Genomic DNA, 13,955 nt, shown 5'->3' with positions numbered 1-13,955 from the left:
CACAACATTAAATATATAATCATACCCATTCACTTTCTTAAGAGATCCAAGAAAAAAATCCATACTAATGTCACTCCAAGGTTTCTCAAGAACATAAATAGGTGTATACAAAATAGTATTCTAACTTACCCCTTTTGCAACTTGACAAACTCCACAACTCTTTACAATCTTCTGAACATCCTTTTACATCTGAGGCCAATAATACTTCTCTTTCAACAAACTAAGTCTCTTGTTAATTCCAAAATTTCTAGCCAATCAACCACTATGCTTTTCCTTAATCAAATTATATCTCATAGAAATCTTAGGAATAAACAACTAAATAACCTTAAACAACTTACCTTCTTGAATAAAATATTCATCAAACTTACTATGTTGTTTTGTCAAACTAGGTGCTTTGTACTCTCTCCACATCTCAGAAAAATTAGGATTAGTACCATACAACTACTTCATCTCATCAAAACCAATAATTTCAACCTTCATCTCGATTAGCAAATAATGTCTTCTACTCAATGCATCAACAACCCTATTAGTACAACTCAATTCTTAATGAAAAATTTAAAACTCTACAAATATTTAACCCACTTCATTTCTCTAATTCAAATTACATTGACTTCCTAAGTATTGTAAAGCTTTATGATTAGTATACAACACAAACTCATTAGGAAACAAATAATGTCTCCACTTCTTCAATGCTTGCACAATAGAATAAAACTCTTGATTATATACAAAATAATTTTTTTTAGCATCAATCAATTTCTCACTAAAGAAAGTAATAGGTTTACCTTCTTGACTAAATAAATCTCCTATTGCACTATCACTTGCATCACATTCAACTTGGAATTCCTTGTTGAAATTAGGCAAAGCTAATATAGGAAACTCACCAACCTTTTGTTTTAAAGTCTCAAAATTGTTATCAGCTCTATGTGTCCACTTAAATTACTTTTTATCTCTCATTCTCTCATTCATAGCATTACAAAAAAGAAAATTTGAAATTCCTAAGAAACTTCCTATAAAAACTAGCCAAACCTAGGCCATTGCAAAATTGGTAACCTTCTTAGGATCCATCTTCAAACCATCTTCTGAAATTACAAATCCCAAATACACAATCTCCTCTTACATAAAAGAATTTTTTTTGAGATTAATCATAAAATTTTCCTCTTTCAATATCTACAATACTTGTCTAACATGCTCAAGATTTTCTTCCTTAGTCTTATTGAATATCAAAATATCATCCAAATAAAAAATCCAAAACTTACACAAAAATATTTTCAAAAATTCATTCATCAACCTCATCAAAGTACTAGGTTTAAAATGCAACCATTCATACCAACCATTCATATAAACCATCTTTTGTCTTAAATGCAATCTTCCATTCATCACCTTCTCCGATTTTGATTTGATGATAGCTACTCTTTAAATCATTTTTTGTAAAATACTTTTCTCCACTCAAACAATCCATTATGTCATCCATCCTTGGCATAGGAAACCTATATTTCACTGTGATCTTGTTAATAGCTCTGGAATTAGTAAACATTCTTCATTCTCCATTCTTATTAGCTGCTAATATGTAAGCTACAACACATGGAATATAACTTTCTTTGATCAAACCTTTCTGCAGTAACTCATGTAGTTATCTATTAAGTTCTTCATTCTTCATAGGTGTCAATCTATATGATTCTTTTTTCAAAAAACTAGCTCCAAGAATTTAGATCATGCAAGAAATTATAATTTTTATTGGTCATAAACGATTAGGTATATCCTCTCCAACAATTTCTTTGTACTCATTCATAGTTATGTGGTTTCTACTAGTACTCAGTCAATACTGCCAGGTTTTTTTGTCACTTGGTTATCACTAGCTTCTATCATTTGGTTACTATTCACTGGCACTCAGTTAGCACTATTTTATGATATACAATTGCTATTGGCACAACACTATTTTCTAGAAATCGTGGATTTTTTTTTTTTATTCTTCTTCATTTCCTTTTCAAATTTCTTTTCATTAACCATGCAAATCCTCACAGTAGTACGCTTCACTTCATCTGGACTTCAATCAAATGCAACAATATTTTGATTTCTCCATTCATCCAAAGAGTATATTGATTCAATCTTCCATCATGTATATCATATCTATCATATTTACAAGGTCTACCCATCAAAATATGACAACAATCCATAGGCATAATATCACACAGAACTTCATCAAAGTAATATCTGATACTAAACTTCACAATACATTGTTCACTTACCAATATCTTATGTTCATCTTTGATCCATGAAACATGATAAGGTTTAGGATGCTCCAACCTTTGCAACTACAACTTTGTAACCAATTCTTCTGATGCCAATTTTTTTTTGAACTTCCACTATCAATGATCACTTTATAGCATTATCCAACCATCTTACTTCTGATCTTGAAAAGACTTCTCCTTAGAACAGGTTCCTCATCACTTCCCTTATTACATAAGGTTCTTCTCGCCATTAAATTTTCTCTAGCCTCAAGTCCACTAGGTGAAACCTCAGTGTCTTTTTGAACCACATCATTTTTGTTGCCTTGCCCACTTTCAGAAGATCTATACTCAAAATATATATGCTGTTCTTTAAGACATCTAAAATAATTACCATACAAAACACCTCTAGAATAAGAATTTCCTCTTCCTTCATAAGAAAAAGTACCTCCTCAATAAGAATGACCACCTTTCCACTCAATATTTTCTTTATCATCATTCTTCTATTCATATTTTCCATTATCTTGTATAAAATTGTTAGCTCTACCACCTTCTCCATAAGATCTCCCTCTACCTCTTTGTCTTTGTTTATGCTTCTTTATTAAGATCTCGTTAGCTTTCAAGGTATATTGAATGCTTTTTCCATACTTTCCAATTTCACAAAACTGATCTCATCTTCAATTCTAGATCTCAACCCATGTATGTGCCTTGCAATTTTCTCAACATCATCATTCACATCTCCTGATCTGATGTCCAACCTATAGAATTCCTTAGTATAATCCTTTACAGTCATGTCTCTTTGTCTCAAATCTTGCATCATTCTCAACAAGCTAACTTGGTAATCAATAGGAAGGAGTTTTTTCTTTACCTTTTTCATCATGTTTAGCCAAGTCTTGATCTTCTCCTTTATTCTCCTTTATCTATCAGTATGAAAATTCTCCCACCACAATGAGGCATGTCCTTTCAATATAGTAATTGCAATCTTCACCATCCTATTATCAGAGTGTTTTCATAGTAAAAGAACTCCATTTCTAAGATCCAATCCAACACAACATTGGTCTACAATAGGATTTGAATTTTCCCTAGACAATACTGTCAACAACCTTTCCTCATCTTGATCTTCTTTAGGTTCTAGATTAGGGTTTGGTGATTTTTCTTCATCATCACTCACATCATCAAGATGTGTTCCTCTCCTCTGGGTTATCTCTATAGAATATAATTTGGATGCAAACTATCTTAATATATCCAACACAAAATTTTCAACATTTCCTCTACCTTGAGCCATCTTTACAATCAGGTTCGTGCAAGATAGTAACCCTCTCAAAAGTATAGGTAAAATTTGTAGATTCACAACTCTACAACCAAATTCACTTATGGTTCTACATGATGCAATCTCCACAAGGATGAACCTTGAGCATGAATACTACCTAAGATAGGTAGGGATGAGATAACTAGGGCACATGGAACACCCAACTATTTAAACCACCAATGAGAGTAAACATAATGGGAAAAAATCACCGAATAAAAACAACTTGGGAGATAGAGAAACAAATGCCTTTATAGATTCATCAAATTATCCATATGCATGCCCAGCTATAAGGCCTTCTAGGTTATGATCAACATTACAACTCAAAATCTAAAACATGAAGATGAACTTTGCATTTCCATATTTTTTATCTTCCTACCTTCCACAATATAATTTCTATGCCTTAAGACTTTACCAAAGACCTCTTTAGATACATGCACGACCACAAGTTGGCTCATAATAGATATTAATTATAAATTAACTTGCAAGGTCAACCTAAATTTGAACTAGACAAACAATTTGGTCAATGAATAATCCATCAAAGTTATAAATTGGAAAACAAAACAATGCTCAGCAACCAAAAGAAACTCTACATCCAAAAAAAATCAATAGCCAAAGGAACTCAAAACCCAAATGAACTTGGAAACCAAAGGAGAATTGACAACCAAATGAAAACTTGGCAACCGAGGAGATAACTTGGCAACTGAAGAGAGCTCAATAACCAAAGAATGCTCAGGAACAATAGGACAACTCAACAACAACTACAAGCTCAAAAAACATTGAGAACTTGTCAACTACTAAGAAACTTGACAAGGCAAGGCTTTGCAACTAGGTAGAAACTAAGAAGAATGATAAACCATGCAAGATAGAAATAAAAACTCCTACATCACATGCACAAGATGAGGGCACAAAGTTACAACCACTCATCTATTAGACACCATGCTAGAAGACAAATGTTGAATCCTAAAATTTGGCTAAGTTTGAAATCTTGAAGCACTAAAATTTTCTAGAATCATTATATTAACTCCTAGAGGCTTGAAACCTATCTCAAATGAATCCTCGAATATATTAGAATATATATTAAGTATAAGTTGGCAAGAATGTGCCAGTTGGCAAGAATATGCCAACTTATACTTAAATGATATATTTTATTCACCCTGCAACTGATTTATCTTCAAATGGGAAGATGTACTACCCAAAAAGGTAATCAAAACTACAAATTTAATCTTCTCCAAGTGTGTAAAAACATTCATTGTTTCCCATGTGAGAAAAAAAAAAAATTTCTCATGCAAGATAGGATTGGCTACTGCATGGGAATCCTCTATGAACTAGGCTAGACTCCACACTAGGCTTGCATGAGAATTCACTCTAACACATAAGAAAGAACACACTTGCGTAAGATTTTTCTTAGTCATGTAAGAGAACGCTCCTCCCATGTGACAAAACTTGACAAAAAATAACAAAGTAAGGAAAAATGCACTAAAGTATGGAATCTCCACAGTAGGGAGAACCCAATCTATGTAGATCGAGGAATAATCACTTGAGAGCATAAAAGTAAATCTAAGAAATTGAATAAAGTTAAAATAAAATTTGCAATGAAATACATCCATCTAATCAAAAAAATCAACCAATAAAATGAACAAAATAACATTGCAGTAAAAAGGAAAGTACACACAACTCAAATTAACCATGTTCATTTACTCCCTATCATAATGGCATCATGAGACCTCAAGAGCCTTAACAATATCCCCAAGCATGAATCTCAAATTTCCAACAAGATATTTGGAGTTTTCACATAAGATCATTTTTAGAAATAATCATCAATTATATCATAAGCAAAAGTACAACTAACATTCTAATCGACCAATAGCATAACTAATCCAAAGTTGTGGTAAGAAAAACCATTAAAAAAAAATGATATAACATCATGATAAGGGAATGCAATGATTAAACATACTAACCATCATATAAAAAATGATATCCATGCATCCCAAAGTAAAACATAAGTCACAAGAAAACATACTATAGATACATCAAAGTATAAAGTGAATATCCAACACCAGCTTCAAGCTGAAAGTAGACCATCTCTATACACTAGTCTATAGTAGTAATATAGATAGCTATGCCTCCCAACCATGTGGTAACCTATAGGCCCTCTAATGTTATGCTAATGAAGATAATGACCCAGCCAGAATCACACAAGATAACCACCCATGGCTAACACTCATGCTAATCATAATATGATACCAATATCTATATAATCATGAAGACAATGAAGTAGACTAGGCCACTAGTTAGACCCACTATAGGATAAGTATGTAGAGACTCTAATAGAGTGTAGATTTCTTGGCATCAAAAAGCCCAAGCTAAATGTGGTGTGAAACCATCTCCCTCAAGAGGCTCAAAGACCTTTCCCTTGCAATATCTTTCCTACAAGACTATAGAATGCATAGACACCACACACCCTCATATCGATGCATCAAAGAAAATTCAAGTGTTCCCTTATATTAATTAAGTTTTATTACCCATTATTTAATTTTTTTATGACTTATTTAAACCTCTCCACAATACCTTGTCAGCCCTAGTTCTTGGTATCAAGGGAAGCCACTCCACACATCTACCCTAGATACCCATTCCCATCACATGATGAGTTTCCAAAGGAAATGTAAGTTGCCAACCCAATTTCCTAATGAACAATTCCTCAATTGGCCTATATATAAGAGTTTGGGAATCACAAGAACTCATCAAACATATGTGCATATGCTTGTGTGTAGGTAAAACCAACTACATGAAACAATCAAGTAATATCAATGCAAGGGTTGAATGTGAGAAATGAAACAAAAAAAAGGTTAAATAATCTCACTCAACTAGTCTATACCTAGGACTATGAAATCAACATTGTAAGAATTATCCTTAGAGAAAAATCACCCAAGATCAAGGAACTCAATTAGCATAAGCACAAGAATAGACCAAAAGAGTATGATCAAAATATCGATATGTATTCAATTCAATGTGTAAGTACACTAGGAGTGACTATAAATAAAGGCCTCTAGAATGTTTCTAGAATGCCTAGGAATCAACAACATGATAAGTCATACAACTAGGCACATGTCTACCAGGTGTGGATTATCCTCCATTAAGCATAGGAGTAAGTGCGATGATGAGAGGATAAGCCTACAAAGGTGTAGCACATAAAATTATGTTGTAGACACCATGTGCTAAAATAGGAGTGTGAATAACTATGTTGTCTACATAATAGCCCAATTAATTATGCAAACTCTAGTGTTGTAGACACCATGTGTTGAATTAGAGTTTCTTACTCTAGTGTTGTCAACATGACAACTCATAAGGGTATGAAAACTCCTAAGTATCTCGCCTAAAAAATAATAAAATAATGCATTAACCTAAGTAAACTTAAGTAAAGTGTAATAAGTAAATAAGTTTGTTTACACCAATACCCCCCTTTAAGTGTAACTTAGGGGGATACACTTAAGCTCACAAAAGCTAGGATAAAAATGCATAATGGGTCTCGACTACTAGGCCATGTTAGGTACCCATGTACAAAATGAAAATATGATCTCTCATCAAGAGGACAAAGATGGAAAACTTCATGGGAAAAACCCTCCCCCAAAAAGAGAGATGAAAAAAACAAGATGCATGGATGGATGGAGTAATAAAGATCCCCCAATAATGACATACATCAAGTATATAAAAAAGAGATGTAGAAGGACAAAACCCCATAAGAGGAAAATGTCCCCCCATTAAAGAGAAGAAGAAGGAGACAAGGTAGTCCCCCCCACCCCCCCAAATGTAAAGTGTTGACTAGTGATAGTTGCTCTAATGTAGAAGTTGATCCATGACTACTGAATAATTTTACTCTCTTTGGGAAGAAACAATATCATAGGTACATATGAGATGCTTCCCCTATATGTAGAAATAATCTCAATGATAAATGGTGTCTCAGAAACCTTCTTAACTATCCCTATGTCAAAGCTAATAGTTGCCCCTTCTAATACTACTAAAAGGAAGAAGTGTAGATCTAGCAAGGATGGATGTAGAACATGTACCAAAAACAAACTATATCTCCTCAAATGATAAAGAGACCTCTTGCAATTTCTATGCATAAGGATCCACAATCATATCAACCTGTGAAGACTGATGATGTAGAGAACAGATAGGAGGGTTAGAGTGAGCCCTTGCAATAACTAAAGAAGGATCTACTTCATCAAAGAGAAGATGTAGATCATCAAATATGTCTCCCAAATCTGCTATATATGACTCCATGAACAAACCTAAAATATTTGTCAAGAAGTCATCCACTGATGCTGGAGTTGGAAGACAAGGTGTACCCTATTGTGCTAGACCTATCACTATGGCAATGGATGCATGTGAAATGTGTTGATACTGTGACCTAGCACTAGTGTCACTATTAATCTCCACAATGTATGAAGCAGTCTCTTCAAAAAAGAGAAGATAAATTTCATCGATAATGTCTCCCACATCTTCAATGTGAGACTAGACTCCCCAAATAGCTTTGTAATGTCTAGAAGGAAGTTGTCCCATGAAGTTGAAGTAGGAAGAGAAAGTGTTTCCTACTACATTGAATTAGAAGCATCTATGGCTAGAACTAGATTAGTAGTAGCAATAGGAGCATTAGGATGTGTGATCTCATCTAGAGAGGATGCAACTACAATTGGAGGTAAAAGATCTTTTTGGAATGAAGGAATGTGTGGATCTCCATACATCTCCCAAAGATAGATCTAGATATCATATAAATTAGTTGACTTCAAGTCATCAAGTGAATCCATAACCTCCATATCCATATTTAGAAAGAGGGCATGATAAATGATGGAAGTAGTGTCACCATTGTATGAAAGTCCTTTTGAATGTGGAAATGCATTATGCTAACTAAGATAAGTGAGAGCCAATTGACTCCATTGTTTATAGTTTTGTGTTTTTCAGGTAATTAAATTTTCCTCATCCATGATGTACCAATAAATTTACCCCACAAAATGAAAAATATATAATGAAAAAATCAATCAACCCCCCTAATGAATGATTGGGCACTTTATAGATAATGCATGTACAATAGGCTTCTTGTCAAAATGTACAAAGTGGACTTCTCATTTTTCTATTTACAACTTCCTTTTGATACTCAAATATGTCACTAAGTACTATAGTTCAGATGTACAACAATTTTGAAAAGTAATCAAAGCAATACAATGTAGAAAAGGTCCTATGCTAAAAGTGATATTTCTATCCACACAATGTTATAATCTGATTGTAGATCTAGAAAGTAGACAAAAAATTAAGCACTTTAAAAAAAAAGAACCTAGAAATGTGTCCAAATGAGCCTATACTAAGCATTTGAAGTTGCAAAAATTAGGATTTGCAATTTTTAGAAAATCTCAATAACAAGGAGCTCAAACATCCTACACCAATGTGCAGATCATGAAATTCTACCCCAAAACAAAAAAAAATTCTCAAAAAAAGGAGTTTGTATGAGGGAGATATCATTGTTTGCAAATCATCTCTATAATTATTTTTCCTAAATCACCATTTTCACGCCTCCAAAAATCAATTAACTCTAGATTTCACTTTAGATGTCCAATTTTGGTGAAACAAAAGTCAATTTGGGGTTTTTTTTGACCTTCTGAATATGATGTCAATATTTGATTGGCACTAGCAAGCTCCTATCTTCATTTTCAAAAAATCTCTCCTATTGGCCTAATGGCCAAAATTTTTCTAGACAAAATACACAGATTTGAAAAATAATGCGGAGAAATTGCAAAGATTTAAATAATAAACTACATAGATCTAAAATTTAAATTCAGAGATCTAAAATGATCATACCAAATTTTGCAAATCAAGCCTTTTGGTGCTAGTTTGTAAAAAAAAGTTGTCTCAATTTTGACTATGGCCCAACATAGGAAAATTTATAGTTAATATTCACTAAATCAATGTTCTAGACACAATAACGAGGTCCACTTTGGATCTAGATGCTCCCATTGACTATGATACTCTAGATCTGGATCAAGGTGTTGAAGCAAGAATATGGTCTCTAACAACTATGTGAAGAGAAATTCCCCAAGCTATGATGCTATGTAATAATTTTTCTTAGGGAAAAATCAACGAAGATCAAGGAACTCAAGAACAAGCATAAGAATATACCAAAAGAGTATGATTAGAATATCAATATGTATTCAATTTAATGTTTAATTACACTAGGAGTGCCTATATATAAAGGCCTCTAGAATGCTTCTAGAATGTCTAGGAATTAGCAACATGATAAGTCATACAACTAGGCACATGTCCACTAGGTGTGGATTATCCTGCATTAAGCACAAGAGTAAGTGTGATGATGAGAGGATAATCCTACAAAGGTGTAGCATGAAAATTATGTTCTAGACACCATGTGCTAAAATAGGAGTGTGAATAACTGTGTTGTCTGCATGACAACTTAGTTAATTATGAAAACTCCAGTGTTGTAGACACCATGTATTGAATTAGAGTTGCTTACTCCAGTGTTGTCAACATGACAACTCATAAGAGTACACAAACTCCTGAGTATCTCACCTAAGAAATAATAAAATAATGCATTAACCTAAGTAAACTTAAGTAAAGAGTAATAAGTAAATACTTATTTACACCAACAAACATGAATCCCAATGAGGCAACAATAAGCAAAACATCATGAATTCAATCAACTAACTTAAATTTGGGAGTATGGATATTGCATGAAATCCAATGATAAAAAATAAAACTATGGTTGAATTAGAAACCTAATATGCATTCCCAATCCACAACCAAAAAAAATGCCAATAAATACCCAAGAAAACTAGGTGGCACACAAAACAAGGTGATGTGAAAATTGCTAAAATTTTTAACATTGTCAAAGATTAAAGAAACTAAAACCCATCATCCAAATGGTTGCCAAACTCCCAAAAATAAAGTTCTAATCTTTTATGAAAAAATGGCTAGCATAATGACATAAAACTTTAAATTAAAACCCCCCAAAACACTAAAATGTTCATGTTGGTGTTTTTCACACTACCAAGTAATAAGATACCTAATACCAAGATGGTGAAGGTCAAAATAACCTAAGGATTAGCTACTTCCAATGACCAACAAGATGATCTTCAAATTTGGACTCAACTTCAACAAAATCATAAAGATTTTCTACTCTTTTTGCTCTACAAAACCAAGGCAGGTACACTTGAGGGGGAAAAAGATTTAAAGCTTGATACTATTTCCACATTTCATTCATCCAATAACATTTTGTTATTATACTCATCCCCTATAATAGATTGGTTAGAATTCTTCTTCGATTTACAAGTAATTATGGGTAACAATAGCTAACTAAAATAGAGAGATTAAATGCAAACTAGTATTGACTAGCTATGATACTCTTCATACATTTAAGGTAAAATTAATATTTATTTTAAGATTGTGCTTGATGTCTATCTATGATCTCTTCATATACAAACTAAAATAATTGATCAGTGCCTCATCCATTGGGATTCAGAGTCTATCCAACTACGTTGACCTAATTGGTTACATTACAATTAATGTCATCAACAATTTGCCCTAAAGCTCATTCTTATGCACATCCTTATTAATACCTAGAAATCCTATCATATTCATTGAAGCATTTACTTAATCCATTGAATTAAAAGCAATAGTGAATTGATATACAACCTATCCTAGTTGCATTCAATTGAAAAAGGCTTTGCCCATTCAACCTCAAAATAACCAATCAATAATAATGGAGACAAGATTCAGAGGAAAAATTTATGGTGACAAATCATCTTTGTATTAATTATCTTTGAAAATTATGTAACACTAGAATAGAACTCAAAACAACTCAAGATAAGACACCATGATCTTGGAAAATTAATGTATTCTAAGAATTGTAGAGAAAATACACCATAGAAATTGGCATCAAGAAAACTGGACCAGAATAAAACTAGCAAAACAAAAATTATACAATAGTTTGGGCCCCTTCTCTATCCTTGGGATCTCACTTATATAATGTGAGATGAAACAATATTTAGGCTTAAAGAGTACTAATAGTTGTCCTTAAGACTGATAAATATTTACAAGGTTACTATCATAAAAGACAAAAATTGGTACAAATTTTTTTTAATCATGAATATTCTCTTATGGGACCACTTTTGCTATACATGTTTGTTGCTGAGCAATTTTGTGAGTGGCTTTATTGTTGTTGTTGTTCCTTGGAAGATGTAACCAATAGACTTGCTTATGATGGACCTAGTTCTAATATTTGTAGACTTCAACTTGAGGCTCTCCATCCACATCATCATGCCCTAACAAAAAAATAGCTATATTTGATTCTCCTTTGGCTAAGTCATTAGTTTGGACCACAGACCTTTTTACTATCATTGATTATGTTCCTTTTTCTTCTTCTACTCTTAACAATGTGTTAGTTACTTGAAAATTATCTTGTTCCATTTCATCATCATCTATTTCACCCATTTCCAATTGCTTTACATGTACAAAATATACCATCCACTTGCCAAAAAGCATTTCATCTAACCAATTAAAACTCAGAATATCATGTTATTTCTTCATCACATAATCTCCCTATTTTCCTATTTTAATAAAATCTTCTCTTAAAGAATCATAAAATAATTGCACTTTTAAAAATTCTTTAGTTTTATTTTTCCACCATGCATTTCCCTTCTCATTATTGACTCTATTCATCCTAAGACATAATAGTCATCAATTTCTTGGGCCCACTCTTCTTTATTTTTTATTTTATTCTTTTTATCCAAGGCATGGGGGAAGAATCCAAATATTTTACTCTTATGTTCCTGTGAGATAATTAATGATTCTCCTTTTTAATGTAGTTATGTTATCATCAAACTTAGAGAGATCATTAGTCAAGTCATAAGTCTTTTGTATATGCTCACAAGATATAGTGATAACTAAAAACCATAGAAGAGTGACATCTTTATCCCTCTTATTCCATTTATTGACAATTGGCTTTAGAGCATCATCATTTTCTTTTAGCTCATTCCATATATTTATTACCTTTTCTAATTGCTCATAAAATGTTGGCCAAGCAATTTTATATACTAAATACATAATTACTTTACTCAATCTATCCACATACTAAATATCCAGTTCCACATGCAATTCCCATACTTTTCTCTTTTCTTCTTCAAAATCCTTTGTAGTATAATACTGAGGTCTCTATGGTGTGTCTGGAATTTCAATTAGAGGAGTGAATTTAAAAGGCTCCACTCTTGAGGATATGTGATTCTTGGCCTATTGGGCTATCCTTGGTGCCCCATAAACTTACTCTCAACTTCTATCCTCTTTTGTAATTCTTTATTATAGGTAGCCATAACCTTTTCATATTTTTCTTGTAGTTCAATTTTTTCCCTTTTCTCCCTCAGGGATGTGGCTAGGGTGAGGTTAGTTGTTCCAATATTTAGCTCTATGGCCTCTTCACTTGGATTATTCTCCACCCTTTTTACTATCAAATTTCCTATCAAATTAATAACATTAGGATGAGAGGAGCTAACTTTGGATCCTTTTCTCATAGACCAAATAACTAATATAGCATCATCTTCACAAAATTTGGAACCTTTCAGCTCCTTTTTCATTTTTTCATCTACATTCAAGTTTTCATTAATAGAGTTAAAAACCATTGCATTTGCAATGTCTTAGTTTGGTAGAAGCAAGACCCCAGATGCTTTTATCATTTTCATCCCTCTTCAAGTGCCAGGCTCTTAAACTCTTACATCATTTCCTCTTTTATTTGATCTTGTAGAGCTGCCTCTTCCATCTTAGGATGCTCTACTTTCATCTTGTTACACCTTTCCTCAAATAGTCCAATATTCGTCCTCCATGAAAAACTCATGATTTAATAAATTTATTGTTGGCCATTTTTTTCCCCATTTAGGCCATCATTGATAGCCAATCTAAGAGATCTTCAATGGGCTAGATCATTTAATATGGGTTAACACACTTTTTGGTCAGGTTAACATCTCATGTTAACTTGGGTCCTTCATGTGCCAAGCTAGTTCAATTTCTTCATGTGTCAAGCTAGTTCAGTTCCTTCATGTGCTAGGTTGGTTTGTTTTCCCTTCATATGTGAAGTTGTGTGTTAACACAAATTTTCATGCCAAGTTAACATTTTTCCTGAACCATTTTTGCTATTTTGAGAAGTGACTCTTCAACTGCATATTGGGGAATGTGCTAACAAATGAATGCTAAGTGGCGGGCTAGTTTACTCAGCATCGGATTAAGGATCATCTATGGTTGTCACTATGTTGCTATGAGAATTCACAAAGTAATTATTTCATGCAACATAGTGAGCACTTGCTAAACTGGTCCATTTTTTCTTTATGTGCTATGTTACGGGTTAACATGCATTTTCACACCAGGTTAACATT

The sequence above is a fragment of the Cupressus sempervirens genome, chromosome 1 (genome assembly GCF_028749045.1).
Source record: "Cupressus sempervirens isolate cs-2001-9-10 chromosome 1, ASM2874904v1, whole genome shotgun sequence".
Classification (NCBI taxonomy): Eukaryota; Viridiplantae; Streptophyta; class Pinopsida; order Cupressales; family Cupressaceae; genus Cupressus; species Cupressus sempervirens.
Note: the sequence above shows the minus strand (reverse complement) of the source record.